General features: G+C 39.2%; 1 pseudogene; it reads left to right on the top strand.

The window, feature by feature from the left end:
• The first annotated feature begins 14,962 nt into the window (after positions 1-14,962).
• LOC121441913 lies at positions 14,963-15,333 on the top strand (annotated as a pseudogene).
• Positions 15,334-15,906: the final 573 nt, after the last annotated feature.

Below are 15,906 nucleotides of genomic sequence, written 5' to 3'. Positions count from 1 at the left end.
TAAAGAAGGAGAAGGTGAGATAGCACTTGAAACGCAGTTGCATTTATATGTTTATTAATAATTTCAATAAGTTAATGAATTAATTATTTTCAGAAAGATTTTATTCTATTTTTATTTCTTTGTATGGATGGGAGAAGATGCTGTAATGGTTAGAAGGGAATGAAAGATCCCTGGAAGTTGCAGTTATAAGTGGTTGTGATCCACCCTATGTGGGTGGTGGGAACAAAAGTGTGGCCTCAGGAAGAGCAGTTAGTGCTCTTGTCTTTTTATTCTTACTAAACAATAGTAATTGTGATACTGGATATATGATTTATTTGATGAATACCTAAAATTTTAGGAAGCTAGAGAAGTATGATTTTCAAAAGTATGATGTCTTTATTGGGTTTGCCAAGTTGGCAACCAAATATCTATAACTGGTATTATACACATACTTTAGTAAGTAGACAGATTACCAAAAGAAGAAATGAATGAGTAATGAAGACTAGCTCCGGTCACACCGAATACAGGTATGTCAGTCAATGAGAGATCACAGATAGGTCTTGGATGAGTATAAGAGAATAGATAATGTCTTAGTACCAGCAAAACTATGGCTTTTATTAATACTGTAGCACAGCACGTGTTTGACGGCTGTGCTAAGGATGGTGGCCTATGAGAATACAGCATACACGATGTGTAGTATTCGATAATGAAAAAAAGAAGACTGTAATTGGCTTAGATATTTATTATGCTATATTTTTATTATTATCCCAGTGTAATAATGCTCATAAAAATTTTCATTGTAAAAAGTATGGTATGTTGTCTCATAGAACTTGTGTTTTCTAGATCTAACAATGGAGAATCATTTCTATGAACATAATTTAATTTCCACTTTGTTGAGTTCATTGTGGTCTCAACAATTATATTATAGACACACATAACATATGGAATACAGTATATAACAGTACATAAACATTTCTCTTTGTCTATATATGAAGATATATAAATAGCCATAGATATACAGATATATGTATAGAGAGATTAGATAGAGCTAGATAGGTAGAGAGAGAGAGAGAGAGAGAGAGAGAGAGAGATTTTTCTAAAGAATGTGAACACTATATATATGGTCAGATTTTTTTTTTGGATTTTTGAGACAGGGTTTCTCCTTAACTTTTGGTTGCTGTCCTGGAACTAGCTCTTGTAGACCAGGCTGGCCTCGAACTCACAGAGATCCGCCTGCCTCTGCCTCCCAAGTGTTGGGATTAAAGGCGTGCGCCACCACCGCCCAGCCTATGGTCAGATTTAAGTGTTTCAAGTGGTAGATTATTCCCTGAAGGTCTATGTAACTATGATTTATAATGTTTTCACAATGACAAAACTCATCTTGCATCACATTTCAAAGAACATATTCACCTTACGGATGTGCAACTGTAACTTTTTTTTATTGCTGTTATTTTGTTTCCTTCCCTGTGAAATTGCACTCAGACAAGGCAAAGTTCTATTTCTGAGTTTATTTTCTTTCCAGAAGCATGTCTGGCTTGTGGCAGATGCCCAATAAATATCTGCTGAAACTGTTAATAGATGTCAGGTGCAATAATAAATATGCATGCTGTTCTGCAGTGGAAAATACAAAGATAAATTAATTTTGGCTCCCAGCCACTTATATAAGATGAGAATGCAAATATATTCATATTAATAAGCACAGGGATTTCAATGATACCTGGAAGTTTGAAAGAGTTGTAACTGAAGATCAAGGAGGACTACACGAATGACTTAATTCTTGAAGGAAGACAATGAGAAAAGGGAACATCTTTTAGGGAAAGGGTGGAGATACATGAAGGAATATATCGTGAACAGGAACCACTGATTGTTGTAGAAACAATGCTCTTCAAAGGAAAAAATACTTTTGGTTGTTATTATTTAGGTACACTGCAACTACAAATTTGTCTACATGATTTAATGTATTTGCAATCCTACAACAAACACTAATGTAGAGTGGGGGAAAAAAGGCCGGATTGTATATTCTCAGCAGAGGCTAAACTGTGAATCTTCTCTTTTCAGCTTTCATTTTGCAAACAAGTCTTTTTGTGTTCTATTTGATACTGTGTATTTGCAATTTTGTGCTCTATGTTAATGACTCAAAGTTAAAATGGATTCCCTATGAGGTTCTTAATAACTCAAAGCTATGGTGTGCTTTAGACAGCAACTCCTGAATTGGTTAAGTTTCCTTTAGACTGCAGCTACAGCACTGGTGATCATAAGCTCAGTGTTTATTAGTCAATATGATATATTAATTAAGGGGTTTTATGTAGAAACATAGACATTGTCCATGTGGTGGTTTGAAAAAGAGTGGCCCCATTGACTCATATATTTGAATCTTTTGTCACCAAGGAACGGCGCTATTGGAGAAGGACATGACTTTGTTTGGAGTAGGTTTAGCCTTGTTGGAGGAAGTGTGTCACTGGATGTGGGCTTTGAGGTTTCCAAAGACCACACCACACCCAGTCCAGGATTCCCCCACCTCTCTCTCTCTCTCTCTCTCTCTCTCTCTCTCTCTCTCTCTCTCTCTCTCTCTCTCTCCTGCCTGAGGATAAGGATATAGATCTCAGCTACTTCTCCAGTACCATGTTTGCCTGTGTGCTGCTGTGTTCCTCACCATGATGATAATGGAGTAACTCTCTAAAGCAATAAGTAAGGCCTCAATTAAATGCCTTCTTTTGTAAGTGTCACTTTAGTCATGGTGTCTCTTCACAGCAATAGAACAATGAGTAAGCAGACAACAAATTCATCAAATTATGAGTATTGTGCCAGAGGTTTCCAGGAACATATCCTGATTCTACCTGGCATTAGCAGTTCAGATGTGCACATTTTCTGTACACTTTGTCTTTATAGAGCTAACAAAAAGGAAAATCAAATATATCACTATTGGGAATAGATAAAGGTGTGATCCGAATATATGAGAAAGGATGTTATTCGGAACTAGCACCCTCAAACATTGAAAAACTGGTAACAATGTCAAAAGTAAGTAAGACCTGGCTACATGTCTCACAAGGTTCTATGAATAGCCAAAGACACTTTGGTTTCATTTCATGATAAAAGAAACAAATTTCCACAGCTGTACCCTGGTTTGACTTGATGTCTCTAAGAACAGGGAAGTCCAGGTGTTTTATTTCTCATTTGAATCTTTTTTTCTCTGAACAAATCTCATCTCCAGCACAGACAAGCATGCCTTTCTTCATGGTAGAAGTATTTGCTTTCAGAATTCGCAAGGTGATGCATAATTAAAATTGAAGACTCTGGAGTGCTTTCTCTCTCTTTCATTCTAGAGATTCTTTCATTCAGTGCTTATATCCATTATTACCTGAATTCTCATGTGGACTTGGTTGTACTGGCCTCGATCTGACTCTGTGCTAATCTCTTCCCTTCCCATCCCTTTGGGGAGCCTTCTGAAATTGTGCTGTGAGATCAGAAGGAGAGGCACTGCCTCACTTCTGAGTAGCTCTTTATCTTTGCTTATCCATAGCATGTCTGTCTCCGGATAGAAACTACCCTCTCACACACTGCCTGGTGTTTCTTTTCTTTTGATAATTCAGTGAAAAGCCAAGAGGTAGATGAGATATAATTCTGGTCTTCACTCTTCCTTCAAACTGTATCTCCTTCATCCTCATTCAGGTTGGCACTGCCTTGTCCACTACAACAGCAGGAACATGGTGTTAGACCTATATTTTTATGGGGATTGGAAAAATATCGTAATTCCTTTTAAAATCAAAAGAAAGGTGACCATAACCAACTGGAGTGGCTTTTATTTTATATGACACACTCACCAACTACACTCTTCAGTGTTTCCATATAAAGAAAATAGGTGATGAGCTGCAGTCCACAAAGTCATGTATGGCTTTCCAAGCCTATGGCCAGAGTCAACACATCCTTTCCTAACTTATCCTCCTGAGGACCAGAAACCTGCTCTTATTTTTTCAGGAACCATTTATTTGGGACTCATTCATTTAGGCCTCAGTTTTCTTTGTAATCTACACTGTAATATGTGGAGTTGGTTGCCCGTATTTTGAAAAATACTAGTGTTGTAGGGAGCTGTGGGCCTGTGTTCCTGCCACCCAGCTCCCGAACGCCTGGCTAGCTTATGCCCCGAAATAACAACACACAAACTGTATTCATTTAAACACTGCCTGGCCCATTTCTATTAATGTGTGTAGCACCCCAAGGTGTGCTTACCAGGAAGATTCTAGCCTACGTCCATCCTGGGTCAGAGCTTCATCGTGTCTGCCCCAGAGAGAAGAGCTATCGAGTCTGAGCTCACTTCTTCTTCCTCCCAGCATTCTGTTCTGTTTACTCCACCCACATATGTTTTAGCCTATGAGGCCAAGCAGTTTCTTTATTAATTAACCAACGACCTTCCTCTATCGTTTCCCCTTTTTCTGTTTAAACAAAAAAAGGAAGGCTTTAACTTTAACATAGCAAAATTACATATAACAAAACAGTTATCAGGTAAAAATTACAATATTTACATCTATTTTATCTTTATCATAACTAAGGAAATCTATAACTATAACTAACTATTCTTCAACTCCATCAAAGACTCCAGAAAGATACAATATTACCTAAGCAAACAAGAAATAAGCAACTCTAGAAATGACAGAGGCATCTTGCTGCCTTGACAGTCACCCAAAGTTTCTCTGTACCGTTGGGGCATCCATCTTTGGCCTACAGGCCCATAGTATCCAGAGACATTTCCATGAAGCAGGAAATTCCAAAGGCAGTCACTATCTGCTTGTTCTGAAGAATGTCTTGTAGACTCTTTCATGAATCAGGAACCCCGAAAGATCATCTCACCTTTAGGCAAGTTCAGTATTTCTCTCTCTGCGGGTTCTCTGTGTCCAGTTTATGCAATAGTCCAGGCTAGAGCAGTTTCTTGCCCAAATGACTATCAAACTCCATAAGGATCCTCTTTGATGCCCATCTTCTTGAAGTAGATTGGTGTTTCCAGGAGCAGACATAACTCATTGTCATGAAAAACTCCAAGTTATTAAAACATTAAATAGCATATTCCGTAGTCTTTGAAAGATATGAAGAATGCCGATCTAACTGAAATATATCTCTATATATCTAGAAAATCTAACTAACAAGACTACAAACTTGACTATTATTAATGATTATCCATTAACAACCTATATACATTACATTTTTAAATGACTTGGACTTCCCACAGGACAGGGAACCCTGATTGCTTTTCGGGCTGAGGGGGGGGACTTAATTGGGGGAGGGAGAGGGAGATGGTAGGCAGTGGCGGGGAAGAGACAGAAATCTTTAATAAATAAATAAATTTAAAAAAAATTAAAAAAAGAAATACATATACATATAACAAAATTGACCTTAAATTTAAATCACTTTTTTTTTCTGGCTTTGATTAAGAACATTTATTTAGCTTATTCTTGGAGAGGGTGATGGTTATACACATTCAAAAAAACCCCATGAGTTGTTTAAATATGGTAAGCCAATAGCCGACGGTGCCACATGAAGGAACGTTGGATAAGTAATTGTGTTTTTGTTAGTTTATCATCAGATTGGAGGGCAGGTTCAAGTCCAATGGAATGGAATGAAGATCTAAACCCTTTAAAGACTTGGATGTTTTTGATCAGTACCACCAGAGTGCTTGCCACTCTAAGGGACACATGAGGACACAGAGGCCAGTTAGGCTGAGGTGTTATAAGGCGTTAGGTAGAATTTGACAAGATTTGATTGGAAATGAGGGATCTGTGAACAATTGGTAAGCTTTCAGAGCATAAATTGATCCTTTCTAGAGGAAAGGGGAATTCTTCTATGAAGAAGTGTCCATTTGCTCAGCTTGTGGGATTTGGAGTCTGTTGCTAGACCCTATGTGTGGTTCCTTTTCTTTGTTAATGTATTTCTTAGAGGGATGTAGAGCAAGTCATAGGAAATACAGACAGTTAGACATAGCAGTAGTTACAGCACCATTGGAAAGTCATGACACGTGTGTTTATTAGAGACACATATGTCATCAAACCACAAGTGTCTGGACTGAGTCCTTCAGAAACAGAGAGAGAGAGAGAGAGAGAGAGAGAGAGAGAGAGAGACAGAGACACAGAGACACAGATACACCTTAGCTCTGCTCTCTGGAGCAGATGGGATGAAGCTCCGACCCAGGATGGACGTAGGCTAGAATCTTCCCGGTAAGCGCGCCTTGGGGTGTTACATACATTATTAGAAATGGGCTAGTCCAGGTGCAAGAGTTAGCCGAGAAGAGGCAAGATATAATGGGCCAAGCAGTGTTTAAAAGAATACAATTTGTGTGTTGTTATTTTGGGGCATAAGCTAGCTAGGTGGCCAGGAGCCGGGCTGTGGAAAGAGGCCCGCAGCTCCTACTACATACTAGAGTGCGAAAGGCAAGTGTGTGTGTGTGTGTGTGTGTGTGTACACGCACACACACATGCACACATGCATGCTTATGCAGAATTAACAATAAGGAAAGGGCTGGGGTAAGATTGGCATACAAGACTTCTTGTTCTTCCATGGGACTGCAGACATTGAAGACGGATAGTTTACATGAAGAAGTTATTATCAATCCAAGTACAGGAGAAAGCCATCCTTCAAGGTGCCAAAACCTGGGACAAAAAAGTAATACTGGGGCAGATGAACTGCATTCTAGGACTCCTCTATAGGAAGAAAGATTGCTTAAGGTCAAAAAATGACCTTGCCCCAGGAAGGTCTCTGTCTCTCTATCTCTCTGCCTCTCTGCCTCTCTCTCTCTCTCTCTCCCCTCCCTGCCTGCCTGCCTCTGTCTCTTGCTCCCTCTCTCTTTCTCTTTGTCTCTTACACACACAAACACCTCTAACACCATAGCCTGTAGACATTGTTTATCTCATACTATTTGATGTGCCATTTAATTATTTTTAATATATTGTTTTGGAGAATTTTATACACTAGTAAGTTGTATACTATTTACATTATTTCTACTCCTTCCTCCTCAAACTCCTCCCAATTAAACTTCTTCTTGAATCCATGACGTCTTCCTCTATAATTATTATTTCAGAGGTGTCTCTCTCTTTTGAAATAGAGATTTACACCCTAGAAGCAGCTCAACTTCTCAACTTTGAAAACTATCTCTGTGCAGATACACCTTCTGATTGATGGGGTGTTAAGGAGGAAAGGGGAAGAAAGACAGGATGATTTCATAAATTCACTCTGGGATTCAAATCACATAAATGGCCCTGCCAGCCTCCTTCTGCATAAAATTTGGTGTTTCAGAGGATTATTCTGTAGGTGTGCATTCTTTCACTGCTTTGCAAACCCTTCTCCAATTATAGGCTCAACCTCTTAACCTACTGAACTTGCAAACTTGCTGACTTTTGACCACTTCAGCCTTCTTATATAAGGAAGAATATAAATTAAAAGTATTGTTTTTAAAATGTTGAATTTATTGTATTTCTTATGAAAAAACAAGACTTTAATTCAGTTTTCTTCAATGGGATGCCCTGAGGTTATTTGGTTTACTATTCAGCCCACTATTTAAAATATTAACAATTAATAAACACAGGGATTTGTAAATTCTTACTGTCACCCACCAAGAAGCCATTACTCAAAAGATAAGCAATTTAGCATCAATCATTTTTCTTTTGTGTGTCAATATCTGCCACTATTCTTGGATATTTAGTGAACACTAGAAGGCAAGGCTCATATCATATGCTGAAGGGCATGTGCTGGAAAAGCAAATGCATGCGTAACAATAGCAAATAATAAAATAAGAAGTACCAACAGACACAGCAGCGTACCTCATGAATTCTAAGTGTTCCACACAGAAGCTGAATAGGTAAAGCTTATGACTTATGTATAATACTCACCTGAAATACACATTTGCTTTTCATGGTTGTAATCATCTCATCTGTAGAACATGCAAATCCCTGGTTCAAATAAAAAGGAAAAGGGGAAGGTCTCTTTCTTGTTATGCTGAGATTGTTTCTGATGATGAAAAAAGAACTATAAACAACAGAAAAAATTCACTTATAAAGGCATTTTATTTTTACCTCTTTTGGTCTTTGTGCAAGATTTTATTAAATGTCTTTAGAGAAAAACATCAATTCTCCAGGTGCAGTTGCCAAGACTTTATTCTTAGTTGTTTTACAAAGTGCAGGTTTTCTTTGTTAAAAATGTTTTTATTGAGCTATATATTTTTTCCACTCCCCTTCCTTCTTCTCCCCTCCCCTTTCTACCCTCTCCCATGATCCCCATGCTCCCAATTTATTAAGAAGATCCTGTCTTTTTCTACTTCCATTATAGATTAGATTCTCATCATGTATGTCTCTCTTAGAGTCCTCTTTCTTGTCTAGGTTCTCTGGGATTTTGAATTGTAGGCTGGTTTTTCTTTGTTTTGTCTCTGAAAGCCAAAGTGCAGGTTTCCATATGGAATTTTCACATTTAATTTTTGGTGAGTCTTCCCGCCATCTTTGAACCTGTTTCCCTGCTGTACTCTTTGGCCCCTGGTACTTTGTACTTTGATCCACTGTCATCTTTACTGCTTCTTCCAAACCCAGTCTCTTCAGACCCTCTCTTGTTTCTTTGTCCTTTATATTAATGCCCACATGGCCATGTATGTTAGAGCCAGAGACTACAAATAAGAGAAGAGTTACCTCCCATGTTTTCAGCTCCATAGGAAAGTTCTCAAGTTATGATTTGACTGATCATTCAAGGTGGAAAGGATTATTCTTCAGAAGGGGTTCCTTCCACAGGAAAAACTTTTAATTTGTGCAGTGAAAAGAGTTTCCAGAAATTCTGGAGTTGACTGTTATTATGAGTATAGAGATGCATTCAAAACATAGTCAGGTCACATGGAGCACCTACACAACCAAGTGCTGTCAAAGATCAAAACAGCCTGGGCTTAATGTCACTGCCAGACATTTTCTTTCCATTTATTTATATAGCTGTAACTACTTTTAGCTTAAATTATAAATAATTAAACATGCTAAGATGCTTTTGTTATTATCACAGAGCTATTGAGCAGGGAGATACCCTCTTGTAGAGGGTCACAGCAGAAATTACCCAGCAGTTGTAAAAATCACAAGGTGAAAAAAAAATCACAAGATGAAGAAAACTACATATATCTAAAGAGAACTGCCCGACGTGAAAGTGCACACTTCTAATTCCAGCACCTGGAGACTGAGGCAGGGGTATTTCTGTGAGTTTGAAGTCATCCTCAGTGCATAGGCTAGTCAAACTCATACTGGGACAGACAATTACACTCTCTTAAATCCTTTACTCTCACAAGGAAAGGGAGGAGAAAACAGCAGTCATTGTAGTGCAGGGGGAAAGGAAAGAATGCCCCTGAATCTGCTGACTAAACCCAAGATATCTTTCCAGAGCTCTCTGAAAGCACTTGAAATCTACTTTGGAATCTAATAACTAAAGAAATTAATTTTATTCAAATTATTGAATAGCAAGAACACTTCAGACTAAAGTTTTAGCAGGGTTGCTTTATATTAGGCTTCCAGAGTGAAGAATAGACCTGCTGTGGGTGAGAAAATTTTTAATTTTTTTAGCTTTTGGTTTTTCGAAATAGGGTTTCTCTGTAGCTTTGTGGCCTGTCCTGGGACTTGCTCTGTAGACCAGACTGGTCTCGAACTCGTAGAGATCCACTTGCTTCTGCCTCCCGAGTGCTGGGATTAAAGGCGTGTGCCACCAGTGCCCGGCAGGGTGGGGGAATTTTTAAGTTGGAACTTTCCCAGGGCACTGAAGGGCGCGACTGGCTCACTATAGTCCTCTGATTTCATCTCACATGATTCTTTAGTCCTCCTGAGATGACACTGGTCACAGAAACCAACACAGACCCCAGCTGCAGCTGGACTAGGGATTGAAACATAGTCCTAGGAAGCAGCTTAGGCCCCATGTGGAAAGAACGGCCACCCTCTAGGAATGGTTCTGACAGCTATGTGGTCTCCGAACACCACCAAGGCCACAGATTGCCATTCCAACCATGACCATTAGTGGCAATGCACGACTCAGACCTCACGTCATTACCCCTTTTGTGGTAGAACCATGGACCTCAACATGGCCATTAGTAGCAGCTGGGTCTAGACATCACCACTGCCCCCATCAGCAGCATGGCCCTGAGCACTAACTTGGCTCTTGTTCATTGGTGTCTGTACGGCCTTCGATGGCAACAGAAGCATGACATCAGTACAGACCCTGGATGCAGTGGGGTCACAGACCCTGGCATGGCCCTCAGCTGCAGCTCCGGCCCAGACACAGGACACTCAGACATGGCTGCATCCTGGTTCTCCAATGCCAACCTGAACTCAGGTGGTTGGTTTGACTCCAGGCTTCTTCATAGCCCTTGGGGGTAACCTGAACCACTGAGTCAATCTGGACCCTGGCTGTAACAGGGCCACAGACCCAGATATGACATCTGCAGCAGCCTGGGACTGGATGACACCCTGGCCCCGGGTGGTATCACTGGCCACCCATATATGTACGGCCCCTGCTGTGATGTGGACCATCGTTCCTCTTAATAATGGATCTAGTGGGGGACTGGAGAGATGGCTCAGAGGTTAAGAGCACTGACTGCTCTTCCAGAAGGCCTGAGTTCAATTCCCAGCAACCACATGGTGGCTCACAGACATCTGTAATGAGATCTAGTGCCCTCTTCTGGTCAGCAAACATACAGAAAGACAGAACACTGTATACATATTAAATAAATAAATTTTTTTTTTTTTGGTTTTTCGAGAGAGAGTTTCTCTGTAGCTTTGGTGCCCATCCCGGAACTAGCTCTCGTAGACCAGGCTGGAACTCCCAGAGATCTGCCTGCCTCTGTCTCCCGAGTGCTGGGATTAAAGGCGTGTGCCACCACTGCCCGGCTAAATAAATAAATCTTAAAAAAATGGATCTAGTGTATAACCTGACTCACTCACACACATTTTCCTTTGTTGGTTTACTCATGGAAGGCTTCACATTGCTCTGCAAGATCGTTTTCCAAAAAAAGGTAAAAACAGTAACTTTTATTTACATATAGAAATGAATGTGTGTTAATAATTATCTTCTTCCCATTAAGCATTGAAAGTACTGGAATTCAACAACTGTCCTAACTATATGCAAAGTATAAATACAAACTCAACTGTGATCTTGGTAAGTCAATTGCATTTATTTATAAGAATTTTTTGGCATTGCAAATTATAGCTGTAAAACATTAAAATAGGTCAAAGTCAATAGAAAACTAATATCATATAATCTCAGAGAGTATCACTAGGCAGAGTACAGTTCTCCACTAAAGCACATTTCCCCTTACACTGCCTTTAGAGTCAAGTCTGCACTCATCAGAGTTTTTACACAGGCCCCAGCTGCAAATTCTTCAACATTGTTTGTTGTCCTTCCTCCTTTTTGTGACTTTATTTATGTTTTTCTTCAGAATTTTGATTTTAAACTCTCAGCTCCCAGTCATCTCATAATGTAACCTTATTTGAACAAAAGGTATTAGCAATCTTGCAATGTTAAGAAGCATACAGAAGTGCAGAATGTCAATTCCAGTGTGACTGCTGTCCTTAGAAAAGAGGGGGAATTTGTCAACAACAGAGAGACTATCACATACAAGTGAAATCACATAAGCCAAGAAACACATAGGTTTTAGGCAAATGACCAGAAACCTAATCAACACAAAATAGATTCTTTATCATAGTTCTCTGATGGAATTAACCTTGTTGGCCTTGATCTTCGACCTTAAGACACTAGTGAGTGGAGTGGTATTTTGTAGACCTATCCCTCCTTATGTCGTGATTCTATCATTCCATCTTCTCTCAAGGAATTCACATTGTTTTCTCTGTCCAGAACACAACCCCCACCCAGACCAGTTGTGTTTTTCAGGTACCTAAGTAATGTCTACCCTTCCTTAGTAGCTATGATCCATCAACCCTTTCTTCCCCTTTCTCATTTGCCTGTCAGCACTGTAAGGAAGAGCTTCTGTAGTCAGTGTATTGCTTCCTACACTTATCATTCCTTTTTACAAATAGGTCTGGTTATTTTCTGAAGTGATGAGTTACAAAATATTATAAATAACAAGCTATCAAACACAGAAGCATTACTACGGTGGGCTATACAGAGTCAGATTTCCACCAGTCACTGGTCACACTGTCTTCATTAACCAATGTAAAATTTCACTATCTGCATGTTTGTGTTTAAAGGCAGCTTGTTTGATAAATGTTTTCAATATGAAGTGCTGAACTATTATAAAACAGCACTATAATTCTTGCCTGAAGGAAGGCCATCTAACACAAGCATTTCCCCAGTGAGGCATATGTCAACCTTCTTATACTTATAAGCACCTACTAGTACAGCATTGAAGTGCTACATTTGGAAGGCATTTCAAACAGTGAAAATCCAACAAAAGTCAGAAATGGGTAAAAAAGACTATAGGAAAGTCGTTTGTTTAGCATATAATATCTGAAGCAAGAAGACAGAGACTTGTCTTGTTTGGCATCACTGGCAATATACACATTGGGCACTGTATATTCATTTTGGTATTGTTCAGGTTTATGTCTTAGTTACTGTGGTAAACACCACAACCAAAACTACAAGGGTTTACTTCATCTTACAGGTTCCAAACTGTCTTCATGGAAAGTCTAGGCAAGAACTCAAGGCATGGCCTTAAGCAGAAACCATGGAGGAATGCTGTACTGGTTTGTCCACACATTATAGTCCAAGGCATAAGAGCCATATGCTTTGACTTATCCCAGCAAGACCCACTTTCTGATACTAGGTTGTATTGTAGTTTGATTTTTGGTGCCATGATAACACTCTGTCCAAGGCTAAGTTGGGAAGTAAAGGGTTTATTTCAGCTTACAGATTAACATCCATCATCAAATGAAGCCAACAAAGGAACTGAAGCAGAGGCCATGGGAGAATGCTGCATACTAACTTCCTCCGTCTGCTTCCCCAGGTGCCACTGTTAGACAGTTCAGGCCTATTGCTCCAGGGATGGCATTCTCCAAAGTGGACTGGGGCTTACCTGTGCTGATTTAAATGAGAATGTCCCCCATAGACTCACATATTTAATGCTTAGTACTCATTTGTTGGAATTGTTTAGGAAGGATGAAGAGGTATGGCCTCATTGGAGAATGTTTCACATGGTGGGGGAGAAAGGGGGATTGACTTTGAGCTTTCAAAACCCAATGCCATTCCCAGTTAGTTTTCTCTCTGCCTTGTGTTTGTGGATCAGACATGTGTGTGAAGGGTGGTCATCACTTTTCTAAAGCTGTCTGTCATTTAGGGTCATCTCTGGAAGAACAAGGCACTGTGGAGGAGAAAGGGCATTATTCAGTGTTAAAGTTTCTACTTTAGACCTCATTCTGCTCCCCACCTCCTCTGTCCCATCTTACCTTCATCTCTCAAACTTTTCAGAATCAGGCAGGCTGCTCGATAAAGAATAACACGGGGCACAGGGGAGTCTTTCCTGTTTATATTCCTTTTCTGTTCATCCTGCCTTCTTCTTGTAAGTTTATTCTTGCTAAATGAGCTGCGAGAACTCCAAACTTAATGCGTCTCGGAATCAACAGTAAAGAGTTCTGTGTTGCTGACAGTGTTTGGAGTTTTTACCTCTTTGGGAATACAGCCTTTTCCACAATGCTGATGCGTGTTTTTTTAGGCTGTGTTAGTTCTGTGAAGTTAGTTCTGAATGTTTTCGTAATATTCCCCTGGTAGTTAGAAGCGGGAAAAGATTTATTTTAAAGGGAAGAAAAATAGATCATTATTTCAGCCCCAGAGTCATAAGTTAAGAAAGGAAACTTGGAATGTGTTAGTACAATACTCTCAACTCAAACTCGAAACCACCCCAGGCTCTGCCCAGATCATTTCAGTTACAGAAGGGAGTTGCTGCTACAGTCATAGTTATATTGTTTTCTAAAAGGAAAAAAAAAGGCAATTTAACATTTAGACTCTATTATTCAAATATTTTCTACTCTGGAATTTGGAAATAAAGGCTTATGTATATCAAGTTTCTTCTAATTTTCGAATCATTTATGTGTAAACAATGAATTTCATTTCTGTGGTGTTTCATGCACCCCTTTTTATTGATGCATAGTTAATATGTCTTAGAATGTAAACAATTTTGTCTTTTAAAAGTCATACAGTTCTAACACACAAAATATACTTAAAAGGTTCACTGATTTGCATGTTCCCTAAGAGTGTTCTTATCAAACTGTGTCCAACAATGTTTTCCCATAGAACATTAAAGAATCTATGTGGTATGTATTTTCTCATGGAACTATAAAAATACAGTGTTACCAAAAAGACCATCCATCCCCAAACAACTACATATTCGAGAATACATTTTAAAGTAGTGGTTCTCAACCTTCTTAATGCTGTGACTCTTTGCTATAGTTCCTCATGTTGTGGAGACCCTCAATCATAAAATTATTTCGTTGCTACTTCATAACAGTAATTTTGCTGTTCTTATGAATCATAATGTAAATATCTGATATGCGACACCAAAGAGGTCATGACCCACAGGTTGAGAACCACTGTTTTTAAGGTATCATTACTATTTTGGATTAAAATTGCATATTCACATTTCAATGGGAAAATCAGACATATCAGTCAAGAAACATTCACCACTAAGTGGAATAACTGTGGATGCTCTTAAAGCTAAAGCATGGTCTCTACAGAGTTGTGAGACATAAAATGTGAGATTAAGGGTGCAAATATGAGCTAGAAACATGGAGTCCCTACTTTCAATGTAAAGACACATGTACTTACATGTTTTCACAGTGTGCTGAAAAGTCCAGGATGTGAAAGCTGCCTATTTTTCCACCTTTACCAAACAGACAAAAATACTAATGTGAATGTGTTTGGAAACAATCTTTTGAAATAAAGACAAAGGACAAGAGCTCTAACCAAAGAAAAGAAGTGGGACGATAGGCTCTTTTCCTCATTTGCACAGTAGCCATCAAGAATGACACAGTAGTTCATGACCAGGAAGTTCATGACTAATCCTCTTCTTCAAAGGAAATAGATGGTCCCTGATGTCTGTCACCCTGGGAAGGCAACAGCACCAAAGATAGACATTCGGGAAAAGCTAGCCAAAATATACAAAACCCCAGCAGCTATCATCTTCGTATTTGGATTCAGAACCCACGTTGGTGGTGTCAAAACAACTGGCTTTGGCATGACCTATGAGTCTCTAGATTATGCAGAATGAGCTCAAACATAGACTGGCAAAACGTGGCCTTTATGAGTAGAAAAAGACTCCTTGAAAACAGTGAAAGGAACACAAGAACAGAATGAAGAATGTCAGGGGGCCCTCAAAGGCCAGCCAACGTTGGTGTTGGCAAAAAGCTAAAGGAGTAGATCTACGGTGACTTTATGTGCCATATCATGCAGACAATTTCCTAGAGAACAAATAAAGTAAAAGCTTAAAAGAAAAAAAAAGAAGTAGGAAGATAAGGGAAGGAGCCCATCAGGTGGGACATACATACACAACCCCCGTTTCTCTATTGCACATAAACCTGGACTCCTTGTTAGAAAAGACTGAGGGTCAAGGATATTGCACCCTTCTGTCTTCAGAACCAAGGACACATTAAGCATAACTTTTCACATCAAGAACTAGGAAAACTACAACCTAAATGAGGAAAGAAAACAGATAAGAACATTGCCACAAATAGTATGTTTAAAAGCCTGACAAAGAGTTTAAAGCAGCTGCCATTGAATGTTTCGATCATGAGTTCTCTTGAAATAAATAAAAACATGTAAAACCCCAGCAAAGAAGAAAACATCGAAAAGAAATCAATGGAACAAAATATTAGAAATAAAAGACATGATTAACAGGCATGAAAGCTTAATACATGGATTCAGAAGCAGCAAAAAGAATCTGTATCTGAGGGCAGGTCAACAGAGTATGCCTTACTTGACCGAAGAGAAATG

Source organism: Microtus oregoni, unplaced genomic scaffold, assembly GCF_018167655.1.
Source record: "Microtus oregoni isolate MIOR12 unplaced genomic scaffold, Mior012 000083F_ref0000379, whole genome shotgun sequence".
Classification (NCBI taxonomy): domain Eukaryota; kingdom Metazoa; phylum Chordata; class Mammalia; order Rodentia; family Cricetidae; genus Microtus; species Microtus oregoni.
The sequence above is the reverse complement of the archived record's forward strand: the minus strand, read 5'-3'. Positions and strand labels throughout refer to the sequence as shown.